The following is a 9,699-nucleotide window of genomic DNA, read 5'->3' as shown; positions in this document are numbered from 1 at the left end:
AGCATCAGGAGCAGTGATACAGGAGCCATATAAATAGTATTAAAAGGGTAAAATAATCACAGGTAATTGCAGCGAACCACAGTTGTTTTCAGTGCATAGCTATTGGTATATTTTATGTATATATTACAATTTGGAGAGCAACAAAACAACAATTGGAATACAACTGATCTGCCTTCAGTGTGGCTGATCTCTGAGGACAGGCAACAGATGATTAAGTCCAAAAAGTCCATCGCTTCACATTTGGATTAATCTGGTTTTTATTCCCCTCCCATAGTAGAAGAAAGGGGACATTGCAAATGCTGGTGCTGCCACCAGCCTGGCTGAGCCATGCCCACTTTCTGCCTTTAGTGCAAGGAGATGGACATCTTTCTAATCAGTTTCAAAAGATCTCTGTGGTGCCTTATTTAGATCTCACTGGCACAATTTTCCCCAGCAAACAAAACAATTTCTGATCACATGGAATACTGCACCCATTCAGAAATCAAAGTAGCTGCTCTCTGCTTCAATGAAAGTGCATTTATTCCACTCTTCTGCCCCCTGCAAGGTGGAACTAATGACACAAAATTAAGAAGAAATTAAGAAGATTAAATGCCAAAAAATTTTCATGGCTGGGCTAGCAGTGTGTCTGATCCTGTCCAGTAGTAAGTGTACGGAGAGGAGCAATAGCAGTAATTACCAGGGTAGCAGTTCTCAACACAGAGATGGTTTATTTGGCATGAGGGAGTGCATGAAAGGGTCCAGAATGAGTGAAATCAGAAGTGTAAAGAGGAAATTAATCGATCGCTGATTTTTGCACCCCCTCCTCACAGGAGACAACTGAAAAAGAAAGTAAATAATAGAAAACGAATTGAAAGGAAGTTCTCTTTGCATAGTGTGTCAGAAACAATTCACAATGTAGCGGTTGGACTGTCAGCACACACACAAAATAATCAGAGGCATATTTGTAAATGACTGGATCATTTTGCAGGCTTGTAACATTTGCTGTTATGCATGCAAAGGGAGTGCCAGGAAGAAAATCAGAGCTGAATTTGTCCAGGCAGTAAGCTGATTGCATGCAGGTATCACCCACATTCTCCTTTGCTGGACCACGTGTTGAGTAGGCAAGGTCCATCAGTCCTGGCAGACCTTGGGTGATATTGTCCCCTGCAAGAGGAGATTGCCATCATCAGCAGGTCAAGAAATGGCCTGTTTCAGCCTTAATTAAGTAGAAGAGTGACTTTTTGATAGGAGCTCCTACCAAAGAGGACCACGAGTGCATCCAGCCCTGGTGCCTTTCCCTGGACTGGAACTTGTCTGTTGGATACTTACATACAAAAATAGGGCACACGTCTTCATGGCAGCTCTGGCCAGCAGTATTGGAGGGTTGGTATTGTCCATGGTGTGTAACCTCTGAAACCACCCTAAAACCTAGTTTCATTGACTGTGGGATGACAGGGGTAAAATTAGTCAGACCTGATGAGGAAGTCACTAGAGATATGTGTTTATCTTCCTGGTTTTATGGTGTCTGTGTTTGAAATACCTCAGCTCTCAGAGCATGCCTACTGTCAGACCCTATTGACAACACCCTTAATCACCAGTTTCTCTGTATTTCTGTGCTTCACTCTCTCTCTGGTATTTTTAATATATCTTGCTTCTGCTTTCAACTCATCCACAAAGCTGTCAATTTTCTGAAATGCTTCTCTATCTCCCTCCTTCTCTATGCATGCCTACATTTCTGATGATATCTGAATAACTCAAATGAAAGGCAGAGCATTCTATTTTAAAGATGGGAATATTCAGTATTGCCAGCCCACTTTGGTGCATTTGAAGTGGTTAAAAAAGTTGGTGTATTTGTATCTATGTGCAGTGCTGTAATGAGGTCTCGTGGACAGTAAAAAAAAACACCACTCATACCTCTGAGGAGCCACTGACAACCTCGACTGAAACCTTATTTTAAGCTGGGCTCCTGGACTTTTTGTTCTTCTATGAAATTCAATTTATTTTCTTTTCACTGTATTTGCCCTGATTTTTTTTTTTAACACACCTACCATCACCCTCCTTGTCTTTGTCTTTTCCATGCTGCCAAAAATACATGCCTGATATTTGGAGGAAGCTGATTTATAGATGAATTATAGCAGATTAGATGAATAATAGATGAATTCTAGCAGATTGACACCTTTATTTTGTCAGAGCCTTTGCTGAAAAGATGTTTCAGGTTTATCTCCAACCTGCAGGAAAGCTAAATATCTCTCAAAGGCAGAAGGACAATCAATGGGGTAAAATCTGTATTCTTCAAAGAATCCTTTTTTCCTCTCTGAGTCTGGGCACAGTGGGAGTCTTCTGTTTTTGTTTGTTTGCTTATTAGTTTGTTTTGTTTTGTTGCTCTGGTTTGTTTTGTTTAATTTCATTTCCTTTCTTTTGCTTTCTTTTGACTCGAGAGGGAGAAACTACTGTTTGGTATCCCCTTCAGAAGGCCTGAGCCAAACCCTCAGGAGTCAGTTTGCTCCCTGTTCCTGGTGGTCCCTGTTTCAGCCTTCCATCAGACCATGCTGCAGTGAGCAGAGCCCTCATGACCTAGAAGAAACTTTCTTGTTTGTCACTTACTGCACAGGAAATCAATTTGAGTGCTCCAGATCATCTGAAACCACACCTCTTTTCAATCTTTGCAGCCCAGAATTCAGCCCAATGTCTGGTTTACTGTTTATTCCTCTGCTCATTGGAGAACTCTACATGGGGAAAAACAAACAAACAAACAAACAACAACAACAACAACAAAAACACAACTCAATTTTAAACAGTTTATTATTATTTCTTATTCTGTCCCTTGGAATAGGCTGTTTGCTTGGGCAGTGTGGCTAGAGCTGTTATTATACTGTGATATTTCTAAAGATAGATTATGATATTTTAATGTATATATATATATATGTATATTTGTTTTATTTATTTTTGTGTGTGTATGTGGAGAATATAGGCTGAGCATAGACTGAATGCTAGAGAAAAAAAAGATTGTTTTCTGAAGCTGTTTAGCTGCATAATTTGGGAATGTAGGGCTGGATCCTGAAGGTGCTGACATAGGTTTAAACTATGTACCACTGTTTGGGATAAATGGTCCATAAAGAGAGAACAAATGGACGATCAATAGGCAGAGTTACTTCTAAAGTCATCTCCCCAGCATCATTTGCTCTTTAAAGAACTGAACAATGGTGTCAAGGGACGGAAGGTGCCTTTTCATGGAAACTTCCTACATCACTGGCAAACACCAGTGAATATGTTTTCTTCCCAGATTTAATGAACTCTTTAAAATCTGTCAGAAAACTACAGAAATATTTTAAAGCATATATCCTCAGGCACACCTGTGGATACACATCTTAATTATTTAATGCCAATGTGTTAAAAAGCCTGGCACTGAATTAGATTTTTATTAACTTACAATAAGAAAAGGTGCACATCCATGATTCTTCCTTCCCTCTCTCAGATTTTGGATTTTATGCTTGCAAATTGATTTATTTGCCCTAATGATCTCCATTTCCCTGAAAACTCCTGAGTTTCTTCTCTCCCCACAATAACCATATTTTCATGCAGCATTCACATCTTTTACACAGAATTTTTACCTGAATTCAGCTGCAGTGATTACAACTGAAATATTTTAAGTAGAGGGACCAACAAGGGTTAATTCAGATATATAAATTATTTAACCTTCCTAATCAATGAACCAAGAAGAGCAATGGAGCCTGTAAGGAGAAGCGATAGTCTTTAGACTTAGTCTTTGGAGTTAGTGGTCAGTATTTGTTTGTTAGCTTCTATTCACTTGCTCAAAAATCAGAAAGAGATTGTGTGTAAATGTTAATATTTTGAAATATGCAGAATAAGCTAAACTCTAAAGTAAACATTGTATTCCTGGTAAAGTGAGAATAATTTTAGCAAATATTGTTTGTTTGTATATGTACTTGTTTATTTGTAGTACCATAAGAAAATTAAAAAAAAAAAAAAAAAAAAAAAAAAAAAAAAGATTAGCTAAAGCTCTATTGTACTTCTCTGTGCTGTAAAAATGTAAAAATGTGGACTCCAACAACGTTATAAAAAGTGGAGACAGTGCTATTGACATATTTCAGTTTTCTGAGTAAGAAGTCATATAAAGAGATAAAATCAGGCAGTGGCAAAAATTGTTAATTATGTCATATTAATGCGTATGCACTTATTTAGCGCATGTCCCATTATGCTCTGCACATCTGCAATGATACAAAGATATAAAAATTTACACATAGTTTTTGGATGTAATGTAGTACAACTATACTGCAAATCCAAGAAATAAAAACATTTGGGAAAAAAAAATATATTTCAGAAAATATGAGTACATTATGCCACAGACATATAAGACCATGTATTTTTGCCTTAGAAATCAAATATTTTTCAGGGTGCTCTAGGTGAATAAATAGTAGAAATCTGAACACTCAGGAATTCAGTCCTACATCCTAGGAACATATTCACTATTTATTTGCTGAGCTGTGCACTGTGGACCAAGACCCAAACTTAATATGCATGTCACACCTGGACAAAGTCCTCCTTCCCCTAAAATTCATTTTTGCTGCATCAGGTATCCTGTATTAAAGTATTAGGACATACAGAGCAATACGTATTGTCACTGCCTTCTGTTAAGAAGTCATCTCTCATTTTTGAAGACATTACCAACCTGCACTAAATAAACTTTGGGTCCTGGCAAAACCAGGAAATGATTCATGAAATCCTAAACTAAAATAATTATAGTGCTTAGCATTGGTGCAGCTCCTCCCTGTCCTTTTACCAGGACCCACTGCTTGGACAAGGTACCTGGGACAGACTCATGAGAGGTATTTTCTTATGTTGATAACTCCCAAAGGGACGAAAAGCCATGGGCAACATATGATGGCAGTCGAGATCAGCCCTTCTCCACCCTTTTTCATAGGAAAATGGGCATGAGAGGGCAATGGTTCCCTGTTCTGCAGCACAACCACAGGTGCAATGAGGAGTTTAGTGATGAAGACTGCAGTGAAGTAGAGCTCTAACCATCACGATCACCGGGGAAAGAGATTGCAGGTGCTGAAAAAGGTGGCCCAGTATTTTTCAGAAAACAGCAGCCAGGCAAAGAATGGAAAAACAATTTTGCTAAGTTGACGTTTTTCTTTTGGATTGGTTCAGATGCACCCTGGCAGTTCTCTGTTTGACTACCTGGTAAAACCAAAACTGACTCTATTGGTATTTATAAATGCTCCTTGAAAATTGCATTTGAAAGATTTGAAAGACTCCAGAATTTTCCTACTCATCATCCCCCCAACCAGAAAAACAAAACAAAAGCAATAATATAAAATCCCAAAAGAAAACAGAATAGATGAATTAAAAGTATCTGTAATTTTTAGTTTGAACTTTTCTGCCTTTTTCTACAGCAGAAAACATACTTATTCCACAAACATAAAAACTCAGAGCTATTAGACTTTTCTTTCTGTACCATCATACCAATACAAATTTAAACTTAAACTAAGTGGTTGAATTTAAAGAAAAAGAAATTGTACTGATGTGATCCACCTTGCAGTTATGGATATGCTAACAACTCATTCATTATGTAAAAACGCTTCCTGCCATTACATCTATTTTTCTATTGTTGATAATCTGCCAGCACTTTTGTTCTGAATCTTGATTATCATTGGTTTACAGCAAATCATCTTCAAAAGCAGCAAGATTTTTGATGTTGCTGTGAGAGAATAGAGAGGAATTTGTGGAAGATTAAACGGATACAAATACATTTAGGGACACATTCTAATATGGGTAAATGTTTGGGAAAAAAAAATGTTTGCTGCATTTTGGTGACGAGTTGTTTTTTTGTTTCTTTTTGTAATAAATAAAAGTAAAATAGACTCAAGCTGAACACAGTATAAGTCTGTTGTTTATACTGAGTACATCCAAATTAACTATCTGTAGGATATATTTACATGTATATACATAGTCACATGGGAAAATATAAAATATTCCAAGCTTGCTTTTCTTTTTCTTTTCCTCAGGGTAAGTGAGGAATACTGCCACTACTGCCAGTGGCGTTACACTGGTGTAAAGTTGGGGTGAGAGAGGAGAATCAGCATCCTAATTTATTGCTTCATGTTGGGCTATAACTTTTGCCTTGCCCAGAGAAGACATTACAGCACTTCCTCACATTTCCTCCTGGACAAAGATGTTATGCCTGTGTTCCTCCATTTTTCAGATGAGGCTTCAGGCAGCATCTTCCTTCCTTTTGCTGTTCCAGCATGGATGTTATCTGCTCTTTGGACGTGACAGGCCTGAAGTCCTTCCCAAATATGCAATCCCCACATTGCCTCTAGAAATTCAGGTAAGAAACCATGACAGCAGTCACAAGTGAAGAACTAATCAGGATGTTAACAAGCTTCTTTCTTCTCATTATGAAAAAAGCCAGGCACTTAGGGAGGGCTTGGAACAGAATAAGGTGCTACGTCCCATAACTAATACTATACTAATATATTATTATACATTAATAATGTATTTACTAATATAGATGTCTTTTACACAATCTATATGATAAGCCATCTACTTCTAGCTTATTCTTTTACAACTACTATCCTAGAACACCTTCACTACAACAAAGATAGCTAGTGTTTATTATAGCTGTAAACATTTAATCATTGGTGATGAACGGCGCAGTATTAAATCCTGCAAGATTTAATTTAATATACTTGATATAAGATATAAATTTTAAATTAGCTTTAATAATCTTGACTAAAAGTTAACATCTCTTGAGTAGGGGCATCTAATCATGATGCAAACTTTCTTTTCTCTTATTTTTACATGTTAAGTTTGTATTCCTTATTTCCTGTTTCCCCTTCCTGTTTCACATTCAAAACACAGAAACTCAAGGGAAAAAAAGGTAAAACAGAAACTGACAAACAGTTCAAATAAAATAAATAAATAAATAAATAAAAACATGCTCCTGGCAGGCCCTCTGCTAAGAATCCTAAAATTAGTCCTCTAATGCCATTTAATAAGCCACAGAAATATTTGTTTGAAGAAATAACATTTACCCAAATAAGGAAACTAAGAACCAAACCATCCCAGGCATATTGCTTTTCTCTCCATTCCCCCAGGGTTTTGGCTGGTGCCAGGTTCTCAGGATTTAACCAGCAGTTGAATCACATTCTGTATTCAGTATCCTCTCATTGGCGGTGACTACATGGTAGAAAACACATCAGCCTCCCATGTTCTGCACCACATTACTCCAGGTTACCTGAAATCATTATAATGTGCAGTTTTAGTAATGCTGCATTGTTAAAACCCAGGCATTTCAAATTTAGAGGTGGAAATGTCAGTCTGAAACCACAGACAACTGAGTACTTCCCACTGTCGCTTACGAAATGCACAGGGTGTAGTCTCTGAAACGTTTTAATGGGCAGATGCTCTGATTACGCATATTATTTAATACAACTTTTACAAAAACTGTTATTGTCTATCACGCTTCTCTTTTCTTCTCTCTTTCTCAGTTTGTCCACCTCGTGTTCACACACATCACATTCCACTTGGGATATCGACCTCCCCAAGGGCTAGCATGCCTCTGAGCCTCTGGGTCAGACCTACTCATAGGTTCTGGTCCAGAGCAGCTTTTAGACACTGTGGTTTTATCTCCTACCCAATGGTTCATTACAACAGACAGGCAAAAGCCGAGAACCGAGCAAAGAATAAGGAGAACAATGCTAATTATCTCCAATAATTTAATTACATAAACTAGCTTTGACTCTTTATATCCTGTTTCCCAGCTGCTGAACCCTTAATTAACCCTTTCCTCACCTTTTCTTAGTTTATGAAAAGGTTTCCCTTCCTCCAACCTTCGTCTTTGAGTGACATTACTGACAGATAAGAAGAACCAAGCTAGCAATACCAACAACATATTTACTGTCTAATTCTTCCCTTTCCAGATTGCATTCATGTTTAAGAAGCGGCAAGCAGAGAGGTCGCCCCGTGAATAGGAGGGTGCAGTGCTCCAGCGCCATGCTCCTTATTTACATGATTCTAATGCTTATGCAAGTTACAGACAAATACAGCTGCTGCCACCTTCCCTGGGAAACTCAGGCACTGGTCACGGCCACAGACCAGTCAAGCTGGTAACACATTTTTCATGGAAGTGTGAAGCGCTAAGAGCTGGTGAGGTGGAGCAGGTGACCTGTGCAATTTGTTGTGAGATGATAGCTGACATTTTCAAAAAAACAAATACCCTACATCGAGCCCAGATTCTTTAGTGGCTTGCCAGCTATAGGAATATTTGCTGGTGATGACAATGCCGCAGAGCCAATCAAGCCGCTGTGCTACACAGCCCTCCGCGTGAGGAGCTGGGTGTTGAAAATAACCCTCATGCATTATTCATTAAGAGTTGATGTTTATGCAAATTGCAGAGGCATGTGCTTGCTTGGCCATCCTGGGTTAACAACAACAACAACAACAAAATACACATATAGCTTCTCCCTAAGCAAACCAGCAAGCTTTGGGTGTTCCACGCAATCTATATAATCAGTGATAATTCTCCTTCATTAAATGCATCAAAAAATTCCAGTTCTTACCTGGTTAGCTTTGCAGGGCCCTCAGATTTGCTGGATGAAATAGCCGACTGTGTGGGCAACCAATAAATCTGAACTGAAAAGCTGATTAAGGGCACTTGCTTAATGCAAAGCCACTCACTGAATATTCATATGATGTCTGTGTTTATGCAAATTAAAGCAAAGAAAGCCCAAAGGGATTGGTTGCCATAGCCCGCAAACACTATGTATGGCAGTAAAACAGGGAATAGTGACAAATAAATCTTGAAAATCATAGGTAGGAAGGAGAGAGAGGAGTAGAGGATATTAAAATTCTTACATGACTGACAATTTTAAAGAGTTTTATCTAATCATATCATTTTTAGGCTAATCAAGTATTTTTCTGCAATGTACTAATCTGTAATTATCATTTTATAAGACAATACCACTAGAGTTTGTCAGCTTTATTTTTTCTGCTTCTTTATAAGCAAAATCTTTAGCATATCAAATAGGTGAAAAAAATAATTACAACAACAATTATAGTGTCATGCTTTAGGAACAAACCCCATTGGTTTGTTTACACTTTATTAAGTTTTTCATCTGAGGTTGTCTTCTCAAGCAAAAGGATAGAAAAATGCAGAGTGTGCCAGTGGGAGTCTGCGAGAAATGAACTTAGGTCTTGGTATCTTAATTTTGTAGCATAGCTGCTTCATTCCAGAAGCAGCCTGGTATGTGATATGGTTAATATTTTTATAAATGAAGCCTCATCTCAATCTGAATTTAGTAATATTTATAAAAGAATGTTTATAAAAGGTATAAAAGGCAAGGAAGCAGCGCTGGGTGTGCGGGGAGTCTACTCTCCACCAACATGCACACATGAGTGTCAAACCTTCTAAACATACAGAACATTGCTTTTACATGTACATATTATACCCGAGTACACCTATACATATGTACAATCAGAAAAGGTAACAAACAATCCTTTAATCTCCATGACTTAACAGTCTCCATTTTCCATTTATTTTCTTGATTACAAACAAATCTCCATTTTCCATTCCTTTTGAACAACATGTCTTGCTTTAAGTTGTCAAGCAACTCGGCCTTCGGGCCTTATGTATCCCGTTCTTAGACCAAAGAAAAGCATATCCATCTCCTTCTCAAGGTCAATAGGGCCTGG

General features: G+C 37.9%; 1 long non-coding RNA gene across 1 annotated transcript; it reads right to left on the bottom strand.

Moving 5' to 3' along the window:
- Window positions 1-345: 345 nt before the first annotated feature.
- Window positions 346-8,687, bottom strand: LOC311427716. The gene is made up of 3 exons (XR_014687513.1): window positions 8,568-8,687; window positions 2,584-2,705; window positions 346-1,143 (listed from the first exon to the last, which is right to left on the bottom strand). It is a non-coding gene; the product is annotated as an uncharacterized lncRNA (long non-coding RNA).
- Window positions 8,688-9,699: the final 1,012 nt, after the last annotated feature.

This window comes from Aythya ferina (assembly GCF_964211825.1).
Source record: "Aythya ferina genome assembly, chromosome: Z".
Lineage (NCBI taxonomy): Eukaryota > Metazoa > Chordata > Aves > Anseriformes > Anatidae > Aythya > Aythya ferina.
This window is presented reverse-complemented; position numbering and strand designations above follow the sequence as displayed.